The 16,344-nt window shown below is 40.8% G+C and overlaps 1 long non-coding RNA gene across 1 annotated transcript in view; it reads left to right on the top strand.

Annotated features, from left to right (window-relative positions):
* Positions 1-609: 609 nt before the first annotated feature.
* The window catches only part of LOC142140812 (uncharacterized), a 33,907-nt gene continuing 18,172 nt past the window's right edge, over positions 610-16,344 (top strand). The window contains exon 1 of the long non-coding RNA XR_012688570.1: positions 610-716. This is a non-coding gene — a long non-coding RNA (uncharacterized LOC142140812). The remainder of the gene's footprint in view (positions 717-16,344) is intronic.

Raw genomic sequence — 16,344 nt, 5'->3', positions numbered from 1 at the left:
GAGTGGGAGAAGCAGAATGGGACTATTACCCCACTGTACAGTACAACTGCAGAGCCGTAACTTAGAATTCTAGTGCCCTGGGCCAGAAAGACAAATGCCGCCCCCCTAGCCCTCAATTTTAACCAAATTAACCTAAAATATTCCCAAATTGCGCCCCCCTTCAGCGTTGCGCCCTGGGCGGTCGCCCCTGTTGCACAGCCCTAGTTACGGCTCTGTACAACTGGGTCTGCTTTGGTAGGTATTTGGATGGTGTATTATAAATGTAGGAGCTACACAGTTATTGGAGCCAGCCCAGTAGTATATAAATAGAATAATTCATAATATACATACAGCTCTACATTTTAGACCAAAAAAGGGACAATTTATTTGTAGAAATGACAGGATGTATGAATTATATTAGTGGGAATGAATTGTGTAATTATGATTTTTTAATTAGCACCAAAATTAGTACATATATACCATATACATCTATTATACCCTGTTGTGCTTCCCTCACATGCTTTTGTTGTACTGAATGGGTTAAACTGCAGCATGACTGAGTGGGCGTGGCTCTGCCCGCTAATGCAGCCACGTCAGCCCTTAGCTCTCGGCCACCTAATAAAGTTTTTTACACTTTGAAGACACCGCTGGTGCGTGCTGGGAGTTGTAGTTTTTCGCCTTCCGCTCCAGAGCTTCTGCTCATGGACTGCTCGCTGGAACCAAGCTGAGCGCAGGAGGTGAGCGATTCCGCGCAGCAATGGGGGAAAGTGGCAGCGCTCGTTTTAGGCTTAATGCATTGGATTATAAGCGGTAGCTGCGGGGCTGGGTAAGACAGTGGGTATAAGTTGTATGGAGGGTGGTCACCGCTTGGCAGCGGGCAGGGGGGTTGGTTAGGATCTCTGGACTGGGTCCTGGGGGGGGGGTCCACAACCACTCTGATCATGTTCTGTGATTGATCACTTGTGGTTGGTGCTGTAGTGATCTGCAGCAGGGCCAGTCTGCAGTGTTTCACATAGTTTGGAGAAAAGTTATTTTGTCCCACAGTTGCCAACCCCACCCCTCTGCTCGCCCCTCTGGCTTCATTGCCTGCAGCTAGTGCTGTGATGGCAGAACTGCTGACTGGCACAAATTGGTAAGTTTTGGGTTGTCTTTACTGACCCTCTTTTTTGCTCCCCTTCTGCTCCTCTCTTTTTTGCTCCCCTTCTGCTCCTCTCTTTTTTGCTCCCCTTCTGCTCCTCTTTTTTTTGCTCCCCTTCTGCTCCTCTTTTTTTTTGCTCCCCTTCTGCTCCTCTTTCTACCCAAATTGTCAGTCTTATGTGTCTTATACAGAGATCTCTAGGGATAAATCCATGCATAGGCTTCTAACTTTATAATAGTATCCACTCTGTTTGTTCCCTGATTTAGTGCATGTAGATCTGTTTGATCATCTCCATCATATTCTGCTATGTCTATGAAAACATGAAAAGTGCTTTATTTTTAAAACCATTCTCTTTGGGCTATTTGAAATATGGGGAGATAGGATATCTCTGCTTGACATCTTGCAGTGAAGCAATTAGGCTACCGATTTGTCAGCCTGTATTGTTGTAAGAGCTTAGTCATTTTAATAGTAATAAGGAATCATTTTTGTAAAATGCTGTTGTATAATAAGCCCATGGTGTGTAAATACCATAATCAGTTCAGTGAATAATAGAATGTGAATAATATGGCATGGAATGTGTAATGCAGATAAGTCTGGAAAAGAGTCAAGTGATGTGGGTAGGTTGGTATATTAGTGTGTGTCAGAGGAAGGAAACCTGTGTTTGTGCCAGTGGTGGTGGAGTAATAAGTCTCCCCAGTTTTGTCAGGTCTGGGTATTGCTGGGATTTGTAGTGTCAGCGGATACTAGTAAACCACAACTGCCTAAGTCAAGTGTATACCTCTCATTCAGCCAGACTTCTGAAATGTATTGTTTTTTTGAGACCAACCTCTAAAGCTGTACATGAAACAATGCCAGCTGCTTTGTATGCCACGTTTTAATTGCAAGCACACAGCATGACATTTTAAGTGTGTAGATTTAATGAGATTATTTAACTATAACCTCATGATATTGAAATCTGTATGTATACTGTGTATGGCTTTTTCTGGAACCAGCAACATATTGCTTTATAATATGCCGACTGCATTAGAAGCAAAGGTCTTTTAGTGTGTTCTTGTCAGTGTTTCATGCTTAATTGCTTAACATTATTGAAGTTTAGTTTTATTAGTAGATAAAGGGGACATACTTCATGGTAGAACGTTCTTTAAGATAATACCACGTGTGTATAACCCATTGTAAACCTGTGCGTTCAATAGAGAAAAAAAAAATACAAGACAGATATACACAGTGGCCAATGACTGCTTGTCTCATGCAATTGTCTGCTCAATCAGTGATGACATCTTACTGTGTATATATGCAATGCTGTTTAAAGCAGATAGGCAGGTACCAACAGATCTTGCATGTGTGCAATTCATATAGTGAGTGGGCAAGATAAAAGTTTCAGATTATTATAAATGTAACGTGGTAGTGGGTGCCAGACCTGCTGGTATGATCTCAGGAACAGTATCCTGATGGGGGGGGGGGTGTTAGCACATTGTTGTCGTGGGTGTATTGAGACAACAGTAGTCTACAGAATACTTCTCCTACCAAAGTATTTAGTGATCTGCCGGCTGCTGAGGCTCACCGCCACTTCTGCGTCTTCCACTCCCCCCATTACATTGTAGATCACCATGTACTTTTTAACACGCTGTCCTCCATGTGTGAGACTGGACTCTAGTGGTTCTATTCATAAATTTTTAATTGTCCCTTTTCAGTCTTGCACAGACCAACCTTGGATATAATTCTCTCATAATTGTTTTTTTTTGTTGTTTGTTTTTCTTAAACCTTCCTCCACTGTTTCATTAACACCAGTTGAGATGCTATGGGGTGCACAACATAAACTACTCTGTACTGGCCCTTTACCAATTAATATATATATAAAGCACCATTCCTGTATGGCATGCCAGTTGGTGAATAGTGTTGGCTGCCGCAAGTTCTGTATACTATAATGCCCGGGGACGGTCTACATTTGCTGTGAAGACAACCTCTCAACACTCCCACTAGAGCGCACAGAATGGGAGCTTAGAACCAGCGTTCTGCACCGTTGATTACCAAAATGAAGGGTTGGTGTCTGCACAGTATAACCACCAGATTGTTGTATCTGCATAAAGAACATTTGTGTGTGTGTATATGTGTGTATATATATATATATATATATATATATATATATATATATATATATATATATACATACACAAATTTATTTTTTGACACAGAGCACTTTGTGTGCTGCAAAAGTCTCTGTGCTTGAACTTTTTATGAAGTCAGAGGTGGATGTTACTTGCAGAATAGAACAGATAAAATGACAAGCATATTAAACCAGCCTTAGCTAAATGTAACGTACCAGCCATGAGCCCCCATGCATGATTTACTAACCTGTGCACCCGTACTTTGTACCAGATATATGCCCATAAGTATGAGAGTATGTTGCAAATATAATTTACCAGCCATATCCCCACACTTTTATATTGTGCCAGAGGCATTATATCAGGTCTCGTAATATACCAGCCTCTTCCCATACACAATAAACCACATTAAGCTAGCTCTGTGACAATGCACATAATATACCAATCATACCATAGATTGCCACAGCCTATGCCCCCCATATATTGTACCATGGTCCCATACACTTACCAGCCTGTGCTCCACAAATATACCAGTCATGTGACATAGACATCATATGCCAGGCTCTGCCAACAATGAACTAGTTTTGTGCCCATAAACCATATGCCCCCCCGCTTCCACCATATTAGCGACCGGGCATTATTTTGAGCTGATTCCTCTAATGCACAGGGGGCCGGGGAGTCATTGTGTACAGGAAGGCAGAGTATTTAAAGTCCTGCTCCGTTCACCAGGGGCCATGTCTGTCGCCGTGGCGACCAGTATCTGTCACTTTCCTGGGCACAGGTAATTTATACCATCCGTTAAAGTGTGAGCAACAGTGGAAAGTCTGGGTAAGATCAAATAGTGGTTTTTACACTCATGTTTTATACATGGGAAACCCAATTTTTGGGTTTAGTTGTCTTTTAAAGGTTTGTCTGGCAGGATGAGCCAGCGTTCCAAGTAATGGCTGCTTCACATGGGTAGAAATGCTGACTGCCTCTCCATGCATTCCTGTGTAGTTGGACCTGATGGTACGGGACCTCTTTATGGACAACAGGGTTACTGGCCATATATGTGCCCTGTGTCGTTAAATCTTATTTTTGCCCAACAGAGTTTGAGTTTGTGCACGGAGCCTATGGGCAGGTTTATATACTAAAAAAGAAAGCAAATGGCACCTGCGGGCGGTGTGGCTGGGTACACCCACTGTTGGTAGCAACTGAAGCTGCATTCAAGAAGATGAACTACTGATCAGCACCAAAGTATTTAGTGATCAATTGGCACCATCCCGTCTGTATGCTGCTCACTGGCCAACAAACAGAAAGGAGCGCTGGTCTGAAGTGTGGTATAGGGTCTCCTAAACAGTTGTCCCCGATATAAAACGTACACATAAAATATAGCAGGCGCCCACCACACTCAGATTCCAGTGGACTTGTAACTGGGGAACAAATCTATATTGCAGCGAGGGGTATTTTAAATGTATTTATAAACTAAGACGCAGCATGGTACCCCTTCTTCAGAAGTATTAAGTAATGATATAAAATCATATCCGCTATATTGGATCAAATTAAAGATGCCCCCTGCCACCAGCGTCAACCGTTGCATGTTTTGAATGTACCAAGAAAACAGAATCAGACTCCATCATCATCATCTATTTATATAGCGCCACTGATTCCGCAGTGCTGTACAGAGAACTCATTCACATCAGTCCCTGCCCCATTGGAGCTTAGTCTAAATTCCCTAACATACACACACAGACACACACAGACACAGATGGAGACTAGGGTCAATTTTTGATAGCAGCCAATTAACCTATTAGTATGTTTTTGGAGTGTGGGAGGAAACCAGAGCACCCGGAGGAAACCCAGGCAAACACGGGGAGAACATACAAACTCCACACAGATAAGGCCATGGTCGGGAATTGAACTCATGACCCTTGCGCTGTGAGGCAGAAGTGCTAACCACTAAGCCACCGTGCTGCCTATGTCACGCTCTTCTTCTAATAATGGGTGCATTAATGGATTGCTGACTTAACCCATAATACTATATGTCGCACATGGATTACATTACATTGATTCAAGTTAATAGCACAATAAAATGTTAAGAGAAAGCAGGATTACTATTGATGCATTTAAGTGTGTGTGCTGTTGTAAGCTTTGGTTCACAGTGTACAGATGACCTAATAATATACTAAAACAAGTGACATAAATACTTTCTGTTGATGCAAGGATAATTAAAAAAGAGATAAAGGCAAAAAGCTGCCAAATTCATTGTCTCATTAAGTTCTTTCCGGACTTATTATTCTTAATTTACATATCCAAAGCAAGCTGGTTGTTGCAGTTGCTTATAATGATCTCCCCCCAGGGGATGTGTGTGTTTGACCAAACTTCTTGTATTAAAGCTGCCATGCTTACAATTGCTATTGTGTACAGTCATGCTGTGGGTGGAATCGGCAGTGAGCGTAACCCTCTGATGTTATTAAAACTGGTCTTTGAATTTTCTTTTAGGCCTTTCCGCATACTGCATGCCATAAACACCTCAACAGATGTATCCTCAAAGTCCATGTATTGTTTAATGTCAAACTCCTACTTTGTTACTGTTAATATATATTATGTTATCTTTTGGGAGGTGTGAAAACTGGTAACGCAAATATTGTCTATATAGTTGTTGAGGTTAGAAAAAAAAAATATGAGTGTATCCAGTTTAACTCTTCATTTACCCCCTAAAATAAACAAGCAACGAAATCAATAAGGGCCTGATTCATTAAGAATCTTAAATTAAGAAACGTCTTATTTCAGTCTCCTGGACAAAACCATGTTACAATGCAAGGGGTGCAAATTAGTATTCTGTTTTGCCCATAAGTTAAATATTGACTGTGTTTTTCATGTAACACACAAATACTTGATAGCTTATTTGTACACTGAAATTTAAAGTTGGTATTTGTGTGCTACATGAAAAAACAGTCAGTATTTAACTTATGTGCAAAACAGAAAACTAATTTGCACCCCTTGCATTGTAACATGGTTTTGTCCAGGAGACTGAAATAAGACGTTTCTTAATTTAAGATCCTTAATGAATCAGGCCCTAAGTGTGCCTTATAAAAAGGGGGAATATTCGTTCCTGTCTACATACAACTCGCTGTATCAATATACAATCATGAGTATTTATTTCTGCCAGTAGCCTGATATATTACATTAGCTAAGAAGTCCAGTCCTCCTTCTTCCTTCTCTGCATGGTCTGCAAATATCATTTGTGAGTGCATTCCACAGCTTCACTGCACTCTATAAAGAATGGATGGCCTCTTGTGTGGGGACCTTAAACTGAACAGGTTGTCATAGAACTTTCTGTATGGGTCATGAATATATTTACATACCGTGATCATACCTCTCTTCTCCACTGTAAATAAATGTACCTGAGAACATCTTTCCTCATAACGGAGATCTTCCTAAAGCTGGGTACACACTACAGAATTTTCCACCAACTTTTCATGCCGATCGATTTTACATGCGATCGATGGTCCGATCGCTCACTCCATGGACTGCATACTCACTAGCCTTGTTTAGGACGATAAAGGGAAGAGGGGACGTCCCTTTAGCGACTTTTTACAGCCATGTTGTCGTGAGCAATGACTGTAATTTCTTACTCACTGTTGTGGATCGGTCGGAAGTTTATACACACTACACAGCGGAAACGAGATTGGAACGAAAATATTAAACGGTACGACCAACCAAATGAGGCGACAATCGTCCATTTGGGCAGACTTTCGACCATCGTGTCATTGCACACACTGGCCCGACTTTCGAACGAGCGGTCGTATGTCGGCTGATTTAGCTGATTTATTGAACGAAAACCATGTAGTGTGTACCCAGCTTTACACCTTATTCATTTAGTTGTCCTCCTCTGGACCTTCTCCAGATTCCTTTTTGTAAACGTTTGCCTAAAGTTGACCTGTGTAATCACTGCTGCATAGGGGCAACATGTGTACTTATTATATTATAATTATACCGCTTTTAATGCAGGTTAATAGCCTGCTGGCTCTAGATGTCAGATTAATATGGCATGCTATTGTAAAGTCTGTGATCTACAAGTATACCCAGATCACGCTCCATTGTTTATTATTATTTTTAATAATATATGCATAACATTACATTTATCCACATTGATCGCAATTTGCCACGTGATTGCCCAATTTATCTGGCCCACATGTAATGCTCCTTGTGTATTTTCTATGTCTGAATTGTTCTAGAATCTGTTCTAGGGGTTCCGGGTTGTCAAACGTGCTCTACATTCTATTGGGAAATGCATTTTTTTTGTGGACACAGAACAATGGCACACGGACACTTGGCGTTCCATCAAATAATTCAGTTTTAACAACAGTGTTCTACGTCCTTAAATAAATAAATAAATTAACCAGTGACCCAAAGACAGAACCCTGGGGTACACCACTTTTAACTTAGTTAAATTTCAGAATACCCTATTGTTAACTGCTCACTGAACACCTATGTATGCCTTTCCATCCCTGTGACAGGATGGACCGCCTATGCCACCCTGTCTGCTGTTGCTGGGATTACTTTGCCACCGTTCCGTCGTTATCCCTCTTGCCGCAGTAGGAGGGGCTTACAAATGCTGCCACCACTGGACTCTTTACGGCATCCAGAACAGGGTTTCTTCTGGGAAACTGACGCTGCGAGTGTACCCCGTTACTGGTGTACCTGGGCTGGTACTCCTGATCTCTTCCTGTGGATCAGGGTTGCTGTGGATGGATCCCCTCCTGGCCTATCACACTGACCAGAGCTGCAGGGTAGCAGGCAGAGCGGTGGTACCTTAAAAGCTGGGTCCAAACATCAGAAACAGCCAGGAACGGATTAGATTTTGGGTCTAATCTGTAAGTCACAGAATTTTCAGCATAGAAGATATTTTCAAGCAGGTCTTTGAAGCAAGTGATATTTATTTACAGTCGCACTGATTGGCGGTACCAGTGCTAAGGTCAGATGAAATCAGAAAAAACAACTTTTAATACAAAACAGTGCTGTTTTTATACACATTTGAGCGCAGCCTCCCTGGATAAGCCTGTTTATCAAAACATGGATTTACCTGCAATGCAAAGCAAACAATATTTACACTTATCTGTGATATCCTAAAACCTTGCTATGATTTCCTGTATCTTATTTCAGAGGCAGAAAATCTACTAGCAAGTCAAAGGGTCTAATTAACATGAATCCTTTATTCAGAGTCACAGACTACACATTCTCAAAGAAAGGTACAACCCCAAACAAGCCATTTCCCCACATTACAATACACAAAAGACTTCCATCCACAAAGGCTTATTGTATCAGATATATACCTCCAGAAATAATGCATCTGCTCTGGCAAGGTTAAACAAGAAACAAATTTCTTCCCCTGGTCTCAGAAATAAAGATTTCCTATATCAAAATATACACAAGATCAAAAATAAGTGCATTGGCAATTATATAAATAAGCGCCCTGCGCCATTTCCTTTAAATAAATTTATACCATAAGTTACTTATAAGTGATCCAGTCACAATCCCAAACTGGAGGATTGTTATCTTGCTCTTCAAAATAGATGTAATGTTATATAGTATATCCCACAGCCGCTGCATATAGGAAGTATAGTATTGTATGTAAAAATGCATTTGCTTCTATTGTCTTAAAATAAGTAGTTGTAATGATTTGTAGTTACTTCCCTCTATATCCAAATCCAAAAGATTTAATTTTTTTTTTCTTTTATTTTGGGGGGCGTTAAATTCCAGATAATTATGATTTGAGTTGGTTGATTATACCCCATTCATACTGCACCAAAAACCCGGGTTTTTGCAGAGGCACGCTGAAAAACCCGGGTCTTGGTGCAGTATGAATAGTCCAATCACAAAATCCCGGGTCTAAAATCCCGGGAGTTAGACCCGGGATTTTGCGAGGGGTAATTCCCGTGTTGGACCCCGCTCGCCTGCAGTATGAATGGTGCAACCCGTGTAATTCCCGGGTCTCGCCATTCATAAAGTAAAAAAAAAAAAGAGTTTAATTAAAAAAAAATACATAAGAAATGTGTACTTAACTTATTTTCAGCCAGCGGTGTCTCCGGTGTGTTGCAGGCTGTCAGGGGGACCTCTGGGTACTAAAATGACGTCATTTCTAATGGACTAGAAATGACGTCATTTTAGTACCCAGAGGAAACCCTGTTCAGAGGTCCCCCTGACAGCCGGCAACGCACCGGAGACACCGCTGGCTGAAAATAAGTTAAGTACACATTTCTTATGTATTTTTTTTTAATTTAAAATCTTTTTTGACACTTTTTTTTTTTTTTTTCTAAAACCCAGGTCGGGCAGGTGCAGTATGAACCCGCCCGACCCGGGAATCTTGTTATCTTTACTGCCCTGTGCCCCGGCAATATCCCGGGTTAACTACCCGGGATATTGCCGGGGCGGCAGTATGAAAGTGGTATAAATGACAGCACTATTTTCGATTCCTTTCCAAATTATGTGTACATTATTATATAGTTGCCATCCTTTGGACCAGATATATAGTTCTTCACATATAGGGGAGTTTCACCACAATGTCCATTGTGGTAAGGAATCTCCACTCATGTTTTTTTCGCACTTCTACAGGGTGGAGATTTCAGCACGGTGGCTTAGTGGTTATCATTTCTGCCTTACAGCACTGTGGTCAGGAGTTCAATTCCCGACCATGGCCTTATCTGTGAGGAGTTTGTATGTTCTCCCCGTGTTTGTGTGGGTTTCCTCCGAGTGCTCAAGTTTCCTCCCACACTCAAAAAACATACTGGTAGGTAATTGGCTGCTAACAAATTGACCCTAGTCTCTGTCTGTCCGTCTCTGTCTGCCTGTGTGTGTGTTAGGGAATTTAGACTGTAAGCCCCAATGGGGCAGGGACTGATGTGAGTTCTCTGTACAGCGCTGCGGAATTAGTGGCGCTATATAAATAAATGGTGGTAATAATAACATTGGCGCAATGTGTCCGGACAAGATGTCACCAGGTGGCAGGGCTACCTAATCCTTCTTTATAGAGAACACTGATATTCTGGGGAAGGGCCGGTAGGCATTTACTTATATATGTGAGGGGGCATCTAAATACATTTTTATTCTCTTGTAGTATGTAAGAATTGTACTTTTCGGTGCTTTGTGTTTCAGCTTTTACGGCTCCCAATACACCATTGTGCTGCATTGTCTAGCAACTTTCCTAGTGTTATGGGCACATCTTTGAACATTTCCCTTTATTGTCTAAGGCTTTTGATCTACAATGCTAGCGCACAGCAATTGCCCTTGTACAGAAAGAAGGCTAAGAGCTCCAGGGATACAGGAAGTATGTGTACCCTGCCCTTCACACCTCCAAGAGAGGAAGCAGAATAATGTAGCAAATGATGACGGTCAGAATTGGTTTCTGGGGTTCAGACTACTAGGAATCTGTAGAACCTCATCTGGTGGCAGCGATTCTGTCCATTTAGTTGCCACAGTCACCATTTACCTCAAGTTTGGACCATTTGAATCTCTAAGACCGATGTCCTCTCATTTCCCAGCTGTTAAACTCCAATGCTATGGCAGCTCGGTCCTGCTAACGGTTAGGGGATCCCCACAGAAGTTCATTAATAAGAGAAAATATTTTCTGAAATGGCCACTTCTCTGTCTCTCTGGAAGTGGCCATACCCCAGCACTATTTTAATAAACTGATAGACCCTATTCTCATAATTATTGGTTCCGCCCACAATATGGCGGCCTCCACTGTAGCAGATGACAGGTCCACTTAATTAAAATTTAGTAATGGCCCTGAATATACTTTTTTGCTCTTACAGGCAGTGATGGGTGGTAATATATTTTAGATGGGCATAAAAAGTTGGGTGGTTTTAAGAGAAACTATCGTAGTGGAACAGCTAAAATATATCTGCGTTTAACATTTTCCTGTGGTTTAACCTGTTTAGTAAACCCCTCTGCACAGCATTGACTTTGTTGGTCCCCTCAGCACTTAGAACTAAATAGCATTCACATTCTACTTGAAATCCGCAGTATCTCCCTGTAACAGCCGTCTCTGGCTTGCTGAAGCAGTAAATTACTTTGAACTATGTTTTCAATTTAACCTTGATTTTCTGTTTTACCCTTTTGTTTATCACTTCTGGGCTTTTATCCCAGGGCTTATAAACTGATCTCTGTGAACATATCTGAAATATCTACAATGTAGCGCTGGCAGACAAGCAACCCCACCAAAAAAATCAATTTGAACGACCTAAACGTTATTCTGGTCCACTAACTATTTTAAAGAGCACTGAAAAGTTGTTGTTTGTATAACTCTGTGTGTGGGGTCAAAAAACATAACTGATAACTGAACAGCTAATGATCAGGTTACTATCCTTTGATCACTCTGACGAACCCCATTGTGTTCTTGAAATGCCCAATCGTTAAACAGTTGGATCTTTTCTTAACTTGACCACTCGCATGTGTGGCAGGATTGGCACATGTAATATAGCCTTAATAATCCTGTCCAGTGGTCTTGTTGTGTGGTGTTCTACTGTGTCTGTATACAGTGTAATAGAATTGTATTATGATCATGTCCAGTGGTCAGGTCATGTTGGGGGTGTAGTGTCCTATGTCTGTATACAGTGTAATAGAATTGTATTATGATCATGTCCAGTGGTCAGGTCATGTTGGGGGTGTAGTATCTGTGTATAGACCAGTGGTTCCCAAACTTTCTCAGTTTGAGGCACCCTTAGGGTGACCATCATTTATTTTTATTTTATTTTTTATTTTTTTTTCCTGGCACCCCTATGCAAAAAGAATTACTGAGCAGTCGCATTTTTTTAAGTAGTTAGGTCAAAAAAATGTAATAAGTATTTAGGTCAGGACAGAAATACTCATTAAGTTGTTTGCAAAAATAATACATATAAATTCCAGGAGAAAAAAAAATTATACATACATATCTATTAATTGGACACTTCAAACCTTGGGACCAGCTTGGGCACTGCCGCCCTTATTTCCTGTACCACGTTGATTTTTGAACGGTACTTTCTTTTATTACAGCAACAGCTGAAATCCCAGCTTCCCACAGATCGGTTGTCACAAATGGAACGTGGCTTCCCTGTGCTTTAGCTCTTCCCATCGAATGTTCATCTTTAATGATATCCAAAACTCTTCAAGTCCCATGCTGCTAAATGTGACTTTTAAAGTGCTGTCACAGGAGAGCTCAGAGAGCGTTTCTTCTATAGAAGTAAATTCAGATGGGGCTTTAGCACTGAATGGGTCTCTGATCCATACAAATATTTTTCAAACCAGTCACTGAACTTTGTCAGGTGCTTCTCAAAAACCGATTTACGTTCATGTGTCAAATAAACCGGTGGTAGGTTCCCAGTACTGATAACACCGACAGTTACTTTAACGACATAAAGTCTCCGATGATACATTCATTAAATATAGACTGACCTTAATAATGGTCGTCATATTAAATATAAATATATAGCTCTCAGCTGGTGGACAAGTGAGGGATGGCAGACGGAGGGTTCCGCCTCTCAAATTCAAATGCTGGTAACTCAATCATCTATTTATACAAAGGAGTAAGAATTTTACATATATCTATATTGATATGTATAGTGAAGTTCAGCTTCATTGACTTGTACATACTTTATTTAGAGATCTTCAGGACCTTCATTGACCCTGTAGCTATAATGAGTTTCATCAGTTTCATTTACATTCCCTGTGGTGTAACTGGATTATATGTCCACTTACCAGGCAACTTGTATTGATGAGCTCTAGTAAGACGGAAATGGCTGTCTGAGGAGATTTAAAGGCAGGATAACGTTTGAGGATAAAAAGATGTCTACTTGTATCTGTATCACATTGAACATTTAATTAAGCTGGCTTTCCTCTCTTCAGAACTGAGAGGACTGGAGAAGGATAAGAAATGTTTCTTTTCTGTTATTTTTTTATGTACAGTAACTTTTTGGTTTTTGATTTCCGTTCCTATGGCTCGATGACATTGAAGATGTGTAATGTGAATGAATATTTCCTGGAATTGATAATTTATGACTTTAATATTTGGAATAAAGTCTCTCCACAAATTGGCTTCAGTGTATTATATTATTAACTTTTCTCCTGAGCGTCATTTGTGCTATCTTTTGTCCTTATCTGGTTCCTCATGAAATTGATTGCCAAGTGTTTGAGCCTGCAGAATGAGTGTGTCGAAGGTTTGTAGGTGACGCATACACGGTACGATTAAGGGGTCTCCAGGCAGTCCGAATCCCCCCCCCCCCCCCCCCGCAATTTACAGAAACATGCGGTTCAGAAACTCGCTGCTTATTCTGTTACAGTGGCGGCTACAGACAGCAGCTATTGGGCCCATTTGAAGCACCACCATAATTGTCGTCCCATCGAAAATCTTCTAGTGTGTGTGTGTGTATTCTGCACCGCTGTCTTTCCCTACTTCCATATACAGATCTCTTATCTGGAAACATGTTCTGCAGGAAGTTCTCAAAAGCCAAAATAGGCTCTTCTGCTACCGTTTACAGAGACCTGATGGTCAACATATCCCCTACAGTCACTGTGAAGGACATCACTGAACTAACGCAGATACTGCTATGTGTAGCGTGACATTGGGTCATTTAGTTCATCTTTAGACATGGTGCTTAAAATTGTGGAAAAACCCAATCTGATAAAAGTCCCAAGCGTTCCAGGTAATAATTCCCACACCTGTACTTAACATTCTTATCAGAAATTAGTTTCTATTAAAAGGGGAGAAGGAACCAATGAGGACCACTCATAGCTGCTGCTGGGTGTTAAGAAAGAAACCCCAAACCTAATGTCCCAGACACTGAAGATATCAGTCAGTATTTTTACGTTTACGTCGCTACGACCAACACAGAAAAAGGAAGTTTTGGAGTTCGATTTTTCTTTCCAATAGGGTTATCCAGAAAACACGGTCTGGAAAATATTGAGTATAGACTATCCAATGTAGTGGCTTCTTGGTTACCTTCTGTTGGACCACCTCCTATGCTGTGGTTAGACCTGGAGAATTAACCTTTACGGCCATCGGCAACGTTATTCTTTCCCAAACTGCAGGCATCACCGGCTTTAGGAATAAAAATGGATTTCTGCTTGGAGTTTACCGTAAATGTTTATGCACGCTGCGTCGCCGAAATAGCTTTGTATGTCATGCGCAATTTTGTTCATTTCAACTTTTTAATTGAAGATGAAAATACTTTTTAATCATGCCTGTAGCTGTCCAATATCCTATGGAAAAGATCATTAAGTCTTTCCAATGTCGCTCTCTAGTGGAGGGGCAGGAAGTTTTGACACCTTAGTCGGTGGCGTCAAGCTCCACTTTGTTGCCACATGATGTTGTCACGTGGTGGCTAATTGGTAATTATGTGTAGAATCCATGGTGTAAATGTATTAAACTGCAGATTTTGCAATTTGCCGACTTTGCAGGGGAAATTTAAAACGGCAATGGCTTTAAAGGCAAATCTTGCCTTTTAATGCCGTTGCAAAATCTGTAATTTAATACATTTACCCCCATATCCTTATTAAATGCAGCATTAATTCCCCCATACAGTTTCTGCTCATGGCTAGGGTGGTGGTTATTTGTTTTAGAGGTAGTTTGTTCTTCCTTATTTGTTACCTTTATTTTTTTACTTCCTGTAAGAAGTATAATTGTTCCCATTATCCCCTCTTAATAGCAGCACCTGTGGCCCAAACAAACAAACTCCAGTGTATTCCGCATCTCCGTGTGCCTGTTCCCTGAGAGCTGCATGCTCCGGTGACATTGGAAGCGCTGGATCTCTGAATGTCCTTGATCTGTGAAGCTGTTGGCAATTTTATTCATGTGCCTGTTGGGATTAATTTAGTTTAGTGTTAAACCAGAGATTACAGCAATCTGTGTCAGATGGCCCATGAATCTAAAGAGGACTGGGGGTTCTCCTTATGTACACCCATTTAGGGTATAGCTTTGCTTCTGTACAGTTATTTTACAGCCTTTGATTTTAATGGTAGATTATTTTTTTTTTAATACAGAAGACACCGGGATGTGAATATGCTGGAGATGCACAGACCGCTTATGTTATCCTGTCTCTGTAGTGGAAATAGGATTTGTGTGTGTAATATTATATATAAATTACATTAGTGTGTATATATGTATGTGTGTGTGTGTGTGTGTATATGTATATATATATATGTGTATGTGTGTGTGTATATATATATATATATATATATATATATATATATATATATATATATATATATTATACATACATACAATCGTCATCAGTTATCTATATAGCGCCACTAATTCCGCAGCGCTGTACAGAGAACTCATTCACATCAGTCCCTGCCCCATTGGAGCTTACAGTTTAAATTCCCTAACACACACACACACACTCCGTGACTAAGGTCAATTTTGACAGCAGCCAATTAACCTACCAGTATATTTTTGGATTGTGGGAGGAAACTGGAGCACCCGGAGGAAACCCACGCAAACATGGGGAGAACATACAAACTCCACACAGATAAGGCCATGGTCGGGAATCGAACTCATGACACCAGTGCTGTGAGGCAGAAGTGCTAACCACTAGGCCACATATACACTGCATTATAATATTGTGGGTGTAAAAGGCAAAAACTGCAACCTATCTGATTTCGCCAAAATATTGTAACATGTAGGAATATAGTCCATGTAATGAGTCCAGAATACAACTAGAGATCCACCTACCAGGTATCAAGTAAAAAGGAAGAGGCACACGAGCAGTATTGCATAATAATTGAACATACATATTATTATTATTATTAATACACATGTGACTTTTGTGTACATGTAATAGCACTCTGCTTATTTGTTTTGTCATATGACCAAAGCATCTCTGGTAGCTAGGCTTTACCTCCAAGCCAATGTCTTCATCCAAAGAATGTCTGAATCATCATGACTTTATCCATGACACCTGCATTGTGGTCTCTTGAACAGCCCGCAGTCCCTCCGAGCGTTAGACCACTGATGGGACTAGTCCAACCTGTTGTCATTACAACATTCACAGAGATCGCTGGCAGCCGCTTTAGCCGCACCCACTTGAGGTATAATGCACTTGTTTTAGGCAGTGTGTAGAAGACTCAAACACAGGTTAGTTTAGTTTGTTTCAGTCTAAATGGCAC

Source organism: Mixophyes fleayi, chromosome 2 (genome assembly GCF_038048845.1).
Source record: "Mixophyes fleayi isolate aMixFle1 chromosome 2, aMixFle1.hap1, whole genome shotgun sequence".
Classification (NCBI taxonomy): domain Eukaryota; kingdom Metazoa; phylum Chordata; class Amphibia; order Anura; family Limnodynastidae; genus Mixophyes; species Mixophyes fleayi.
This window is presented reverse-complemented; position numbering and strand designations above follow the sequence as displayed.